The following is a 16,619-nucleotide window of genomic DNA, read 5'->3' as shown; positions in this document are numbered from 1 at the left end:
TTCTCTATAGAGGAGATCAAGAGGGTTGTTTTCCAAATTGATCCCCTTACACCGTGTTTAGTTGCGTAAATCTGTGGGAGTATGTATTGATTTTGGATGGTAATCTCTAGATGGACTTTCTGTGGATTCGTATTTCGACAAAATAAACTGTTTGGTTATTATCATTCTGTGACGTGAATCTCCTTGAAAAATTGTTTGGTCACCCTGAGTCTGTCAGTTGGATTCATCCTAATTCTATCTGGAAAACTGTTTGGTTACCTTGAGTTTGTCAGTTGCCAAACCTTAAATTTTAAAGTACAAGGCACTTTAACCAATAATTAAAAAATAATGTCATTACCATATTAATGTACCAAAATAATCAATTGAATCCAATTACCACCAAACCTAATATAACCTAAAATTACGAGTGTTGTCATTGCTATGCCACTTATCTAAAAAATATTAACTTGATTTATTGTATTTGAGGGTCCCTTATGAGAGGGCGTAGGAAACACCATCAAGTAGAGATCTTTTTCCCTTAAAATATATAGTAATAACAAAATGATATCACTTTTTGCAAAACAAAACAAGCTTTGTCAAGAGATTGAAGCGCACCACTTCCAGTTACATCTGTACCCGAACCCTGACCTGAGCTCCGAATGTAGGTCCGGAACCCGATGGATCCAGGGTCTTACCCACTAGCAACTTGTGGTACACTGACCCGATGGTCATTTTTGAAGGGAAAACTCCGATGATGTCGTGCCTACCGGTAAAGAGGTAACCACCAGACCTATGTAGCTATTCTGTGCATCAGATGATGTACAACCTAAGGTACAACCCCTACATAATTAAAATAGGTTTGAACTTATTTGTAAATGTTTAAACAATGTTTGATGACCACAAACTATACAAGAACAATGCCCTAGGCATAGCACAGGCCTCTGTGGGACCCAAGTGCAAAAACAACAGGGATTTACCTACTGGTCCATCCCTACTGGTTGATTGGATCAACCAGTTGGATCAAACAGTGCTGCTGTTGTAAGAACCATGGATTCTGAAAAATCCAAATTCTCCAGACAAGGGGTGGTTCCTCACAAATTCGAACCGGATCTCGCCGGTGAAACCTAAATCGAGGACCCTAATTCCTCCTAAGAGGGTAAACGGGTCAGTAGGAAACCGCCACCTAGAAAGGGTCTATGACCCATAGATGTTCTCCACTGAATGGGGAGAGATCACTAACTCATGGATAAGGTCGGGGTCTACCTAGATCATCGGGTAAGTGTCAGGTTACGGACTGGGAAGGTGTTAGGCACCCAGTCCGCCCGGCTGAGGCCGGTCATCCTTCTTTTGACCACATGTTTACATAAGCCAATTTGCAATCCCTAAAGCTAGTCATTCTAAATCTAGGTCATCCTAAAAACTAGGCATCTATGTACACAAAATTGCATCCTAAACCAAATTCTTAATCATCCTAGACTAAGGTGTAATCAGATAATTTGACAAAATGATTAAGCTACCAAAACATTATACAAAAATATATAAAGCATGGAATATGAAATACAGAACAACGAGCATGGAACACCGAGTGTGGGGCAAGATAATCTAACTAATCATATCATGAGGATTTTTAGAACCTCCACGGGCTAGATGACGGGCTAGCCCAACTCTTGTCTTAAAGATCATGCATCTATGCCCCAAGGGAACCCCAAAAATCAAACGTGTCTCAACTCAAGCCACTAGTGGGCGATCACTCCCTCACACGCTCTAAATCAATGATTGGTCACGGGGCCAATGCTTAGGCACCCATGACCCAGGCGACACCTAAGTAGGGTCTCAAGTGATCCGAAACGGGGTAGGGGACCAACATGAGAACTATGCCGATAGATCGGAATTTAAAATCCCGATACAAGTCATAGCCTCATTGGTTTTCACGGCATGATGTCGAGATCACGTTAAACCCTACATTCTACCCAAATCATTTTCTTGAAATTCATTTGGAATCCCATAACCTCGAATCAAAATTGAAAGAAATTGGGGAGGACTTATTTAATCCTAAATGTTGAACTGAATGCGCTCATGAGCCCAAAAGAATGGGCCCGAACCTCTCCACACGTGACTCATCCCCGGTCGGTGGGGCCTAAACCCAAGGTAAAATCCAAATCGACCTCACACAGCTTTATTGCTCAAAACACCCACGCCCGCCTATATTAGGCCGATCTGATTTATGGAAAGATATCTGATTCGACATAAGAAAGAGCAAAGGATATCCGGAGCCCTTTATGAGCTCAGATTGGTGACCTTCCTTTACTTAGTCCGAGTCCCGACAACAAATGGTCTGCCGGTTCTGTCCTCAGGTAAGCAGTCATTGGGCAGGCTTAACGGGCCCAAGTCCAACAAAAACCATCTAAATTCTCCTACAATTCATGGGTCCATATTCAAAGAGTTGCTCAGACCATATTGGCTTAGAAATGGGTCCACACCAATAAGGCCCAAATCATTAAGCCATACGTTGTAAGTTCAAAATTAAACCCAATTCCAATCCATTACTTTACTAAATTGAAAGTCCAAATCAAACCCAGGCCCTATTTGTAACACATGGGCCATTGTCCAAAAGGCCCACACCCATTTCCAATGGGTCAGATTAATCCTGGAAGCGAGCCTAGGGGGCCCAAATCAGATTTGACGGCAAGAAGAGGCCAATCGGCCTCAAATCAGAGGGGACCCAAATTGGGATCCACACGGCCCGTTAGGTGGCAATTCTGGGAAAATTTTATTATGCAAACAGATGACACCTTAGACTTTAAAAAAAGGAAATCAAGACATGAAAAAGAAACCTCATAAATGCAATCTTACTAGAGACTAGGCATACCTAAAAAATAAAAAATAAAAAACAAATGCAATGAGGGAGGGATGGGAACACGTTCAATTATCTACAACAAAAAGAACTCAGAGGAATTCACGAAAATCCGGATCAAGCATGACTTATCACATAGAAAATAAACATAATCAACGAAGGAAATCATAGAGCACATAGAAGGAAGTTCCACCAAGAAAAAAAAAAAATTATGGAAGTCATAAACCCAAAACTCTGAAATGTAAAGAGTAGAAGTCGATCAACAGAGATATAATTCCAACCTCAAAACCATACACAGAGATCGAAATACAATTATAAAATGGATACACCATTCATCTAGAGTATTCATAGAAATGACATAATCACAAATCATGCTGCAGAGACATAGAATCAAATAACTACAGAACTGATTCGTATCTGATATATAAAGAAAATCATGAAAATCAAGTAGAGAAGAGGAATTTCACCTGCGGTCTTCTTGGAGCTCCCTAAGGCAATCGGCCCCGAGCTCGAGATCAAAGGATAATGAAGTAAAAAAAAATTATTACAGACCAGGGATTGAATGAAGGGAAGGGATCCAATTACAGATTAACCAAAGAACAAACGAAATGAAATGAAGATCAAGCAAAAGGACTGCAGTTCGCTCCACTCCGACGATCCGATTTATGCATTTCACCAGTCAGGTTTGTCAATATCGGCAGTGATACTAGAATCTCCGATGAGATGCAGCCTAAGATCTTAATCACCATCAACGGACAAGGGAGATAAAGGAAGAAGAAGAAATGAGTAAAGCTGATTGAGGAATGCAAACCAAGATCCGCCGCTGCTGACGAACCTTATCCCCCGACTCAGAGGAGTTCCGGTCTGTCTGCCTCTGTAGACTGTGTTCCCACTTTCTTCCCTCTGTCTTACTCTCTTCCCTGCTCTCTCTCTCTTCTCTCGGTTTCCACCCCCTTTCTTTTCTCCTTTTTTTGCTCTCCGTTTTCCCTCCCTCCTTTTTTCTCTCCCGTGAATCACCAAGAGTCCTCTTTTTTAATCTTCCTTTGGCTTTTATCTTTGGGTAAAGTACCCGTACCCCTATAATGCACCCAATATTCCTTGTACCCTCTTAAGCGGCTCAAGATTTCACGTGTCACCTTTCAATATTCCATGTATTATTCCTGTTTTATACCCCAAATGTCAGATAGGTCCAATCCGTTAAATACCACCGTTAGATGTCAATATTTTGACCATTTTACCATTTGCTCTATTTTCTTAAATCTGAAAAGACTAAATTACCCTCACTTATTTGTTGGACTAAACTAATTTGAAAATGACCATTTTACCCTTTGTTTTATGTTTATACATTAAAAGACCTAATTGCCCTCACTTATGTATTATCCTAACCTAATTAAAAAAGACTATTTTACCAAACTACCCTCATCTTCCCCAAAATGGTTTTTCTCTTGAATCTCTGGAGAGTGGTTTATTGATTTCTGCATCTCAAAATCCTTTTTGCCCTAACCTCTCTCCATCTCAAAATCCTTTCTATTTTTGGTTTTCTCTCTCTCCATCTCAAAATCCTTTCTTTTTCTGGTGTACGTGTACCTTACCCTTTATCTTTCTCCCTCTTTAGGGTTTGATTAGGTCTTTGACCATCTTACCCCCCCCCCCCCCCTTAGATTAGAATTCTTTTTTCTTTCTAATCTCTATCTCACCCCCTTTTAGGGTTAGAGGAGCCCTTTCATCGTTTTTCCAACTTACCCTCCTTTATTTTAGATTTTCTTTTTTTCCCCTTTTTTATTTTCCTTTATTACCCTCCTTTATTTTAGATTTTCCTTCTTTCCTTTTTTAGTTTCCTTTATTACCCTCCCCCTTTAAAGTTTATTTCTTCTCTCCTTTTCCTTTTATTATTTTTTGTGGTTTCCTATACTGCCCTGGCAGGCTACAATCTAAATGGGCCCTACCCAATAAACCTTCATGGGCCGAGGGTTGGACATTTTATTTTCTTATTGCCATTATTATTTATTTTATTTTGGTGTCTGAGACAGAGAATGCCGGTACTCCACGTGTCATCATCGCCAGGGGGTGACAAAAATTAGGTGTCTACAGTTGTACTGCACAAAATTCATCTCAGATGTGTGGGGCCCAGTGTCTTGCACCCCGGATCACCTCCCCGTACCTAGGATGACCTGTGGGGATGTTACCCTAACACTATGATCATGTGGGGCCCACTCTGACGCCATTTGCATAGAAGAATGGGTTTCTAGAATGCATTTTTCATAAAGATACACTAGGCAAACAGGCCTTAGTGGCTGGGCCTATATAAACATGCCTTCAACCCAAAACCTCTCCTATTCATTTTGTTGGAAAGAAGGAAGGGAGAAAGAGAAGGAGAAAGAGAAAAGAGAAGAAGAAGAAGGAGGGGAGGCTTGGGACCCTTTTGAGCTTGGATCTAGCAAGGTTACCCCCAAGCCCTGTATGATTACTCTGTTTTCTAACTGTTTCCATGGTTGTAACCATAGTCCAGCCCCTCATTTCTAGCTATAGCACCATGTCCTCATATGGTCTACAATAATAATCATATCTTGATGCATGGATCCTGCATGCATGTGTAAATCTGCCATGTTTGGATTATTACTTACCTTTTTCATGATGAATATATGTTGTATCCATCAGTTCCAGCCTTAGATGGTAATTGTTCATATACATATAGAGCTTTGAATGCACCTCCAACTCCATGATCCTACACTCATAATAGTGCTAATTTTGAAGTTAACTGAGTTCTTCCAAAATGAATTCTGTTGTTCCTTGCATGCTAACCATGATGCCAAGAAGCCCAGATTCCCCATGTATGTTTGATTTCTCACCATACATATGTTGATTGTCATGCATGAAACCCTACTGTAACCTCTGATCATCCATGCATGCTACTGATCCAAAGATCCAAGCCAAAACAGTGCTGGCTTTTAAGAATTTTGAGCTGTACTTGCACTGGTCCATTGGATGGACCAGTACCAATCGACCACTATAGGAATCTTGGACCTGTGTTGCCCCTAACCTACCCCAAGGTCTGAAACACCATGTTTGAGGTCATTTGTGTGATCCATATTGCAAACCATACCATTCTAGCCATATTCTTGTATTATGAGCAATGAGTTAATTGCTACTGGTCCATTGGATAGACCAGTCCAATCAACCAGTACCATCAATGATTGATAGACATGATCTTAACACCTGAAATGGCTTAGAACAATACCTAGGGACCCTCTTGGTGTGAAACCATGAGTCCTTTTCTCAAGTTTGTTGTTGCAGCCCTACTGGTCTATTGCCGCTGGTCCATTGGATGGACCAATACTAATCGACCAGTAGTGCTGTTTTTACAATTTTGGGTCCAACCTTGGTTTGAGAACTAAACCATGGTTACCCCTAGTCTCCTAGGATAATTTAATGTGTATTAATATAAAATTCTAATTTATTTACCATAAGTTTTAACTATTTGCCCGGCGACACATATCAAGGTGCTTTTGAGGATCGATAGTCCTTCGAGTAAGTGCAGCATAGCCAAGGTGAGTGGAATTACACCATACGTGTAGGTGTAACATAACTATTGAGTTATGATAACAATAACGATTTACTTTTCTATCTTTATGTTTATATTCTCATGTTCTTATTGGAATTATGTTGAGAACTGTTGATGGAATGCTTGCATATAAATTGTATGCCTAAATAGAAACAAAGCTGGTGGTAGCCCGTAGAATGGGATGCGGTTGACACCACCCGACTTGTACGATATCATTAAAACTGTTAGTTTAGATGCTATAGCCGGCTTGAAAATGAGGCTAGTGATGGCCCGTAGAATGGGATGCGGCGCACCACCCAATTCATACTATGTCATGTAGAATGCATTTGGCTAGGTAATCATCACCCATGCTACGAACCCTTGCCAACAGGGGTTTAGGAGTTGGATACCACAAAAGTGTGAGGCCAATGTCCTGAAGGACATTGCTCGATCAGTTGGCTCATCTGGTCACTAGGACAGGTGATGTCTGTTGGCCCATCAGTTAATAGGGCTGGTGGTAGCACAGTGGTAACCTGGAGGGCCGGTCGGGCTGATCTTGGGAAGGGATGCTGGAGCCGACTGGTCTTCTCCGACAACTCAATGGATATATCGTGGGAAGGGGTTAGAGGCCCGCATCAAAGATACATGTATTGAGGATTGTAGTAGCACTATACCTGCCTTAGTTTAGTCTGATTAAGTGGCTTAATAATAACAATGAATATCATTCATATAGGCTCATGGTTGTGCTTGCATGTGTATGCATGGTTTATATTTCATTCACGGGCTCGGTGGAGCTCACACTCTTGTATATTCTCTTTTAGGTGATTTTGCAGGTACTGGTTTGCCAATGGACGATGAAGCTGTTGATGGACTGTAGATCTTCCTCATGTTTTTTATCTACGAAAATCTTGTTATTATTTGAATTTCTCTCTTTCAAGAAGTATAATTACCATGACAATGTGGTTTACAATCATGCCACATGAATGCATGATGAGGTTAAATTTTATTATTATCTACCTAACAAACAATGCCTAAGTCAGGTAAAGTACTATTGCAACACCCTAGGTAGCATCCCCGATGTCGGTACCATAAGCGGATGGTATACCGACGATGACAAACCCGAGTTGAGGTTGGAAGCCTGCAGTACCGGTCTCCACCAAGAGATATATGCAAAACCCCATAATAACCCTTGCTCCTTCCAGGTCCCGCAAACTCACCGAAGTTCTCTCGAGTTTTGAGAACGATAATTCCATCACACAAGATATTACCATCGGTTAACCAACACCTTACCCCCTGTTGGTAAGGGGTGTAGTACGGGGTACATTAGTTGTCTATTATATGAAAAGGGTATGCACATGCATAACCCAAAGGTCGAGTCCATAGTACCGGAGACGGTCGACCGGCTATCCTCTCGCCCCTTTAGCCTATACATACACATACAAGTATGGGATGTGATTACCAAAAGCGGTCGGTCGGTCACCACCCCATTTCCACCTAATGTAGTAGACAACTCTAATGCAATTACAAGTACGACAATCTCAAGCCCAACACCGACCGGTACTTGGAGCCCGCTTCCGAAGCCTTAGATCTACATGCCATGAGTGAATCACATTATGGAAACCCCAGGTCCAGCACCAACCGGCACCCGAGTCATGTAATAAAATCCAATACCATTCGCACCACAGTGCAATAGAATAAATAATATCGTAAGACAAGAATGTAAAGTCCTATCAACATCTAAACATGTATATCGTCCTACATCATAACAATAATTAAATAATATAGTACACATGCATAAATGGCATTCGTAAGACACGACACACAAACATTCCATAAATTAAGACGTTTGCTTAACTCGCTCACCTTAATTCTCGATCAGTCGTTAATATCGAGTTCTTCAAATCGGCGATCAATGCCAAGCTCACCGTTCCATATACTAATACGCCCCCAAGCCGGGTGAGTCAACCTAAAGTGGGTGTACAATGTGGGGTGAGGTTAGTGTCTTAGGGCTAGAAGAGTTGGGCCCCATCAGTTATAAAACAAGGCTGAAAACCTGAGATCGACACATACATCAAGCCTAGGACCAGCAAATGTCATCTGACTGTCCATATGCCTGTCCCTCTCGGGAAACTCCACCGACAGAAATAGTATCTCAGGGACCGGCACTTGCATATGCCTGTCCATCTCGGGAATCCACCGGCAGAAACAATTTCTCAGGGACCGACACATACAGCATGTGCCTGTCCATGTGCCTGTCCCCTGGCAGTAGCCACGACACTTGTAACATCTCAGGGACTGGCACCTACATGTGCCTGTCCATGTGCCTGTCACCGTTGATTTTGCTATTCATACCATTCCAAAAATGGTTTTGTAACCCCAAGGTCTTGGACTAAAATGGGGTATTCTTAGGGGTTTTTAGGGGTCTCTTTAGCCATGAGAACAACTCTAATCAAGGTGCCATAGCACACACCCAACATGAGTTTGTAAACCCAATGATCGATTGGGTTTTCCTCCATTAAAATATATATAGGAAGGAAACTCATGGGTTTGGGTATTGGGGTTTAGAAGGGTCTTTAATCAATGTTATTTAATAACCCATAAACCACACATCTATGGTCTTCCATGAGGGTTGGTGAAACCTATAAATGGAGGTGAAACCCCAACTTAGGGTTCATAAATGGAGAAGGGTGAATGTGGTTTAAAGTAGGATTAGGTGTCTTTATAACTAAGCATCAAAGATTAGTCATTAATGGCCTTCCCATTAGATAGATGAAGCATTTATAACTTGATCATAACCCAAACGCTAGCTCTATAAATTAGGCAATGAGAGAGAGAGAGAGAGAGAGAGAGAGAGAGAGAGAAGAGAGTGCTCACCAAGGTAGGAGAGCTAGCTTGAGTTCCACCTTTCTCGTTCCTTCTCCTTCCGTCTTCCTCGTCTTCTTCCTTCTTCTTTCTTCTTCTTCTTTCTTCTCCTCTCCTCTCCACAATTTAGGGTTATAATGTGAGGTGAATAGTAGTTTTGAATCTTTAATAACCCATCTAGCCATTAGGTCTTGTTTGGTTAGTCTTAGGTCCATTTGCTTAGGGGCTTGTTTGGTTAGGTGTAAGCCCAAGGTCAAGTTTAAGTCATTGGGCCATTAGATCCACTTGGGCCCATGGCCCATGGCCTAAGTTCTAGTTACAAATAGAAAAAGGCTAAGGTCCTAAGCCCAAGCCCATTCTAGTTCTTATGCTTATTAATGGTCATGCATAGGCATGAATTACTCGGATAGTGACTTACTCCCAGTTATCGCTAAGTGGATAAGGGTGATTTAGGTGCGGGCCCCGTGGATCCTCGGAATGAGGGGATTCTAGGAAGGTACCCTTGTAGACAAACTTCCCCTATCTCTGTTGAGGTCCCTTTCCTCGACGACTTTCCCCGAGCCATGATCCACAATATTGTGGGATGACTTGAGTATAATGACCCACAGTTCATGAGCGTACTCCGCTTCCAGTTCTACGCAAAAGGTTCAAACCAGACCGATGGTCAGACCGGGTTTTAAATCGGGTTTTGGGCACGGATTTAACATCCTCCCCACCTTATAAGAATTTCATCATCAAAATTAAGACGTACCTAGGTATCCACATAGGTGAGGATACTTCGACCGCACTTTACCTTCTCATTAACAAGATGCCTCTTTAATCAGTGAGATTACTCTGCCGAACTTTAACAAAAGTTACAGTTCGGTTGTGAGGACTGTTGTCCTTACAATCAAAGTTCTCTTCAGGTACCTCTTCATATGTCAATCCATGACAAGCTGATGTGGCTTTTTAGTCTAGACAATGCCAATGTAGGGGTGTACTTTCTCGACATCAATACGTGAAACACATAAACACACTTGCCCTCCTTGTCGAAGCGAATTACTCTCTTAGTTAGCAATACTCGCAAGAAAACATAATCGCTCACGACAAACTTACTTTCCTTCCATCTCAAGTCAGCATAGCTCTTCTATTTAGATTGAGCCGTTATGATTCGGTCCTTTATCAAATCTACTTTTCCGCAAGTGGCTTGTAACAATTCGAACCCCAATATTCTTTGCTAATCAACTTCATCCCAATATAGTGGTGTTTGGAACTTTCTATTAAACTGTGCTTTGAACGATGTCATACCTATAGTAGTCGGGTAGCTGTTGTTGTAAACAAACACTACGAGTGAGATGTGTTCATCCCGACTACCCTTTATATCAATGACACAAACCCTGAGCATGTCCTCTAGGGTCGAAATAGTCCTCTCTAACTTACCATTAGTCTGTGGATGGAAAACTGTGCTAAAATTCAACAATGTGCCCATGGCCTTCAGGAAACCACCCCAGAACTTCAATCCAAACCTGGGATCATGATTAAAGATGATATCCATTGGATCTCCATGTAAGTGAGTCACATTATCCGTGTATAGTTTAGTCAACTTGTTCATTGGATAGATCTCCTTTATTGGGATAAATGTGCTAACTAACAACATCAACACCTTTAGCTGTAAGGGGCAATTTAGCCATAAAATCCATAATGATACATTTTCACTCCCGTTCGGGTAGGGGTGTCAATATCCAACCCGAACCGATGAAACCGGCCTGAACCAGCCCGGACCACACCAGACCGAACTCTTAATGGTTCGGGTTCGGTTTGTGGATCCAGAGAGGCAAATGTTTTGGTTTGGTTTGGGCTAGCCCGACGGTGCACCGGTAGCCCGAACCGTTAGGCCCGAACCCAAACCGAACCGACCTAACCCGATAAATAAGTAAATCAATAAATGCCTAATGCCCCATTGCCCCCTAAATGTGTTGTGATAGTTTCTCACTTTATCTCATATCCTTTGTTAGTGCTTACCCAACCAATTGTATCCATAGGCCATAGGACATAGGATACAAAGATGCATTGTATTTGATATATTTTATGTACTTAAAAGAGAAAGAGAAAAAAAATTAGCACTAATCGGACCTTACTAGTTATATAAAACCGGTACCAAACTGAATCCAAACCGATATCAACCCGTTATCATAAACCAAAACTGACACGAAACCAAACCGCACCAAAATCGAACATTTCTTAATGGTTTGGTTTCGATTTCTATAAAAGTCACACCGAAACCGAAAAGCCCGAACCAAAACCGGCCCAAATCGGCCCATTGACACCCCTACGTTCGGGAATAGGGAGTGACTGTAATAGTCCACGTGGACGCTACCTCTTCGCCTTAGCTCGCTGACAGGTAAGGCTCTTTGACCTAAATGTCATCCCATTGGCCTTCATTCTGGTCCACCAATAGTGTAACTTCAAATCCTTGTACATTTTGGTACTACCAGGATGTATAGAATATGGTGAATAATGAGCTTCACTCAATATGTCTCTTCTCTATTGATCATCACTAAGTACACACAATTTACCCTTGAATTGAAGGATACCATCCTCTGTTAACGTAAAGTCTGGATCCTGTCGTTTCTCCTCCCGAACGCCATCTATCAATTTCTGTAACTCCGCATCGGTAGGTTGGACTTCCTTAATCTTCTCCGCCAATGAGGGTTGTACTGTCAGGGCGGCAAATAACATAGTAGCATCATCAATTAACACTTCTAACTCCATTCTTATGGCTTTCTCTATAAGCCGCTCATTGACTGTTAAAGCAACCAAGGAAGGGTTTGTGATTTCCTACTAAGTGCATCTGCCACCACATTGGCTTTGCCTAGATGGTATTGGATAGTACCATTGTTATCTTTCATAAGTTCCAACCATTTACGTTGGCTCACATTCAACTCCTTCTGGGGGAGAAGAAGTAGTTCAAGCTCTTATTATCAATGAAGATTTCACTTCCCCTGCCATATAAGTGGTTGCACCAAAATAATTTATTTATTTATTTTTCAAAGCAAATACTAGCATTGCTAACCCAAAGTCATAGGTGGGAGAATCCTTCTCGTAGTCCTTTAATTGCCTAGAAGCGTAGGCGACTACTTGCCACCTTGCATCAATACACAGTCGGGTCCCAGCTTAGATGCATAACTACAGACAGTCATTCCCCCTGTGCCGGATAGAGGGGTTAAAACTAGGTTTGTGCTCAACTTCCGCCTTCGGAATTGCTTAGTTATTTAGCTTAAACTAAGTTGTATTGATTTGTCCTCTAATAGTATCCACCTTACACAATGGTATAAATCAATTCCGATTTAGTTAATATAAAGTCCAGTGTATATAAGGACCCAGTGGAAATCAAACTCTAAGCTTATACTTCTAGAAATAGAGAGACTCAACTATTTCCATATACTTCGTCCAGTATCTGTACTCCTAAAATTTTGGGTTGAATGACACAAGGCTATACTACTTTGCTTACCTGGCTTTTCCTATGAGGACTTTCACTTTTGATCCTCCAATACCTAACTTAGCGTTATAATGAATTGGAATATTAATGGAATCCCTACTGTTCACTCCCAATAACAGAGGGGACATTTGGGGACCCATTACTCCACTCATATCTATGGTTGAGCAAAGTTTTGTCGAATCCTTCAGTTCCAGTTCCTTTTAGTTCTCGACCGCACTTGGCTACACTAACACCTGATATAATACTGTTCATTAACTTAAATCGCTAGATCTATCATTCTCTTCCAACTACATGATATAATCCATACCTCCTTGCATCCGTCCTAAATTATCCTTTCTAGATATCCATCGGTTTGTGGGTGTATAGATATATCGAGATTCAACTACGTGCCTATATATTTTTTTTTTCACCGTCCCTTCAGAATCTAGACACAAATATGGGGTTTCCTACTGGACAAGGTCCCTAGACGTACCAATCCCATACACCAAGCCAATCCTAGCATTCTCGGTAGGACTACCAATAAGTCCTAAAAATGGCTCTCCTGAGAGGCATGTGGGGCCATAGGCTCACCCAAGGGTATTCAGGACCAATACTTAGAATTTCTAGGTGGTTCCCAAAGAAAGCTCGGGTCAGTCATCGAGGCCACGAGAAAAAGAAAGATAATTTCCCCCAAATCATTAGGCTGCATAATAAGTCCTGTGGAGAGTCTCTCACCGACAGCTAGCTTACGCAAGTTGGAATTACAACTTATGACCGTGGGTGACTAAATTGAGTCTTAAACTCTAAAATCAATAATGCGTGCACATGTGATATATATAGACATAAGGTACCTGATGCAATGAAATTTACCTTATTGTCATGCTAACAATGTAAGGAAAACAATGAATGCTAAGCATTAGTGAGTTAGGTAAGGTACCTGCCACTGGGCCTGATGATAACTCTACCTCATCTGCAGGCATGTTGAATACACTCCCTTGGGGCTGCCTGGGACCGATGGGCTGTAGGTTTAGCACGTACACGGGCTTACGATACGAGCAAGTCCAGGATATATGCCCACGTTTGTTGCAGTTGTAGTAACGAATGCCCAGGTGATGAGTTTGAGGTGTAATTGTGGATTGTGGTGGTCGAGTAGGTAGAGTTGCATTCCGTTTCCTAGATTACATCAAGGTTGGATCAGGATAGGCCCCTTTGAAAGTCTTGTTGGATTCCTCAGATTCTTGTGAACACATAGGTCTCTCCCTAGACTCTTGTGCTCGAGCTGGCAGTATTGGCTAACCCTAAGGTGTGCAAGTAATGCAATAGGTATGGAGGGAAAACTCTGGTATGCCTTGCATCTATTGTGCAACTTGAAGTTATGTGTTCACGTTAGCCATGAACTCTTCTTGTCTCTCTCATGGCTGCACACATATTCTCCATATAATTTTCTTGCTCCTACCAAAAACTTCTCATCATATCACCCACTATGGGGGTGACAGCATAAGAGGTGAGGGGAGGTTGAACAACAGACATGGCAGAGTTAGAAGTCTCGTTTACCTTCCTGGGTGGGGATGACAGTTCTCCATCAACTTGGTTTCAAGTGTGAACCATTCTTGATTCGTGGGGAGGAACCATTTAGACATAAGCACATGTACTTGAATCATAAGTAACATGCACCCCTTTTGTGTATCATGCACGACAAGTATTTAAAACATGTACAACCATTCATATAAATTTTAAATTTCACAAAGGTAGTCTCTAAACAAATAAAATTCAGCAACTTTGGTTCAGAGGTGAATCAATAACATTTGGTTGGAAAATAATTTTAGAAGGTACAAATCCAACCAATATCAAGCATCCATATGTGTAGTTGACATAATTAAGGGTATATGGAAGGGTAAAATGTCCAATTAGGTTGCATATAAATATGCGGGTCATTTTCTCATATTTCTAATTTGTGTGTAAGCTTGGGGAGGCTTAGGGCATTAGTACATTCTTTCAAGCATAGCAATGTATTTCATTGCATACGATTACTCGATACAATAGGGAATGGGTCCCACAAAGGTGCTCCAAGGTGTTGAAATAGGACCACCGGCAGGAACATGCCTAGGAATTTCCTGCTAGTCACAGGCAGTAAGCCATCGACAGGTAGGCTTCAAGAGCTCTCTGTCGGTCCCCTGTTTTGATTCCTATCGGTACTGCTGTACTCACAAATCCAAGTATGGTTTGGGACTTTGGGGTTTGGCTCAAAGATGGTCTACCCTAAGGCCTCATATGCCTTCCTACCCTTGAGGATCACCTCAATTTAGGGTTCAATACATTCCCACCCTTGGGTTCATCAACCCAATGGCTTTCAATGGTTTCTTCTCACAAGTATGAGAAGTTGAGTACATGGGGATGTACACAAAGGTAGATGGACTCAATCACATCCACATATACTACTCTGTGCAAGACCATACATGATACATTAATAAATCCTAAGTTAATCCCCCAAATTATTGGTTTTAAACCTAGGATTCTCCCACATGAATTGGGATCTCAAATAGGTATGGAATGGAGGTTATCATAGTTCATTTAACTTCCATCTAATGAGGATAATACTTTCCATTAATAGCTCCCTCTCTTAGGTAAATGAATTACTATTAATGGTAGATCATTCCAAACCTATAACTAAGATGAAATAAATGGAGAAAGAGGGATGGGGTTCAATTTTAGATTGGATACCCCCATTAGCAAGGCATTAAAGTCACCTATCAATGGTTTTCCCATTTGGTAGATGGGGCATTCAAGACATGTGCATCTAATCCGAATCCTAGGTCTAAGAATAGGAAAGTGAGGGAGAGTGCTTCCCAATTGTTAAAAAGGTGATTCCTTGTTTCCTCAAGGCCTCCAAAGCTCCGGAAACATAGTTCCACCACTCAAATTCGCATCTAGGTATGCTTGTCTACCAAAATCTTAAAGTTTTGCTTGATGTTCTCGAATGTGTTCATTAGGGTTTAGTTTACTTTCGTTTATTTCCATACATATTGCAATAATCTTGCATAAAGCCTTGTTTTATCTATTACATGCTTTAGCAATTATGAACTTGAGATTTTGTATTATGTATTGAGTATGCTTGATTAATAGTTATTTGTTTCCATGATTTTTCATAGACTTACCCTATAAATCAATGTATATTGTATTATTATGATTCTTGTACAAAATCTCTTTCCTTTTGATCTCAAATACACTACCCCTAAGTTGTAGAGATGAGGTGTTTGTGAAAATGCTCAGGTGAACTTTTCTTTTGTATAAGTTAACTATTTGCTAACCCATCTCAATGTGTAATATTCTTCTCGTTCTCACACTTGCCTATGGTATGATTCACTATTCAAAATGTTATTCGTAATGTGCCTAACCACAATTTTGGGGGTTTTTTTTTTTTGTAGAGCTAGGGCCCCAGTTATTGATTAGTATTGATGCATCTTGAAGTCGTTGGGCTTATGCAACATCAATCCTATAATGTATAAATTTTTCTAACATGTACAATAGCTCTTTATAGTTAGGCTAATCCCAATTATCATTATATTTTACATCATTGTTTAGGACTTTACTCTCATAAACCTTGGCATATATCTCTTTAAAATTTTTTTTTTCTTTTTTGGGGTTGTACTCATATAACATCTCATGCTTCCATTTCTTATCACTCACTTCCCTTAACACAATCATTTTAAATCTCTCCCACACACACCTATATCGAATTCTGAATATTTCTTATAATCTCTTCTATTTCTATTCTAGGTTTTAGAACTTGGGTTTTCCATGCCACATGATGGGTATGCTTAATGAATGGCTAAAAACTGTATGATTTTCTTATAGATTTAGGTTATGAGGGAAAATGTGTGTTGGTTTGTGTTAGTTTTTATATATGGCTCTCCTACTTTGATTTC

Source organism: Telopea speciosissima, chromosome 10 (assembly GCF_018873765.1).
Source record: "Telopea speciosissima isolate NSW1024214 ecotype Mountain lineage chromosome 10, Tspe_v1, whole genome shotgun sequence".
Taxonomy (NCBI): domain Eukaryota; kingdom Viridiplantae; phylum Streptophyta; class Magnoliopsida; order Proteales; family Proteaceae; genus Telopea; species Telopea speciosissima.
This window is presented reverse-complemented; position numbering follows the sequence as displayed.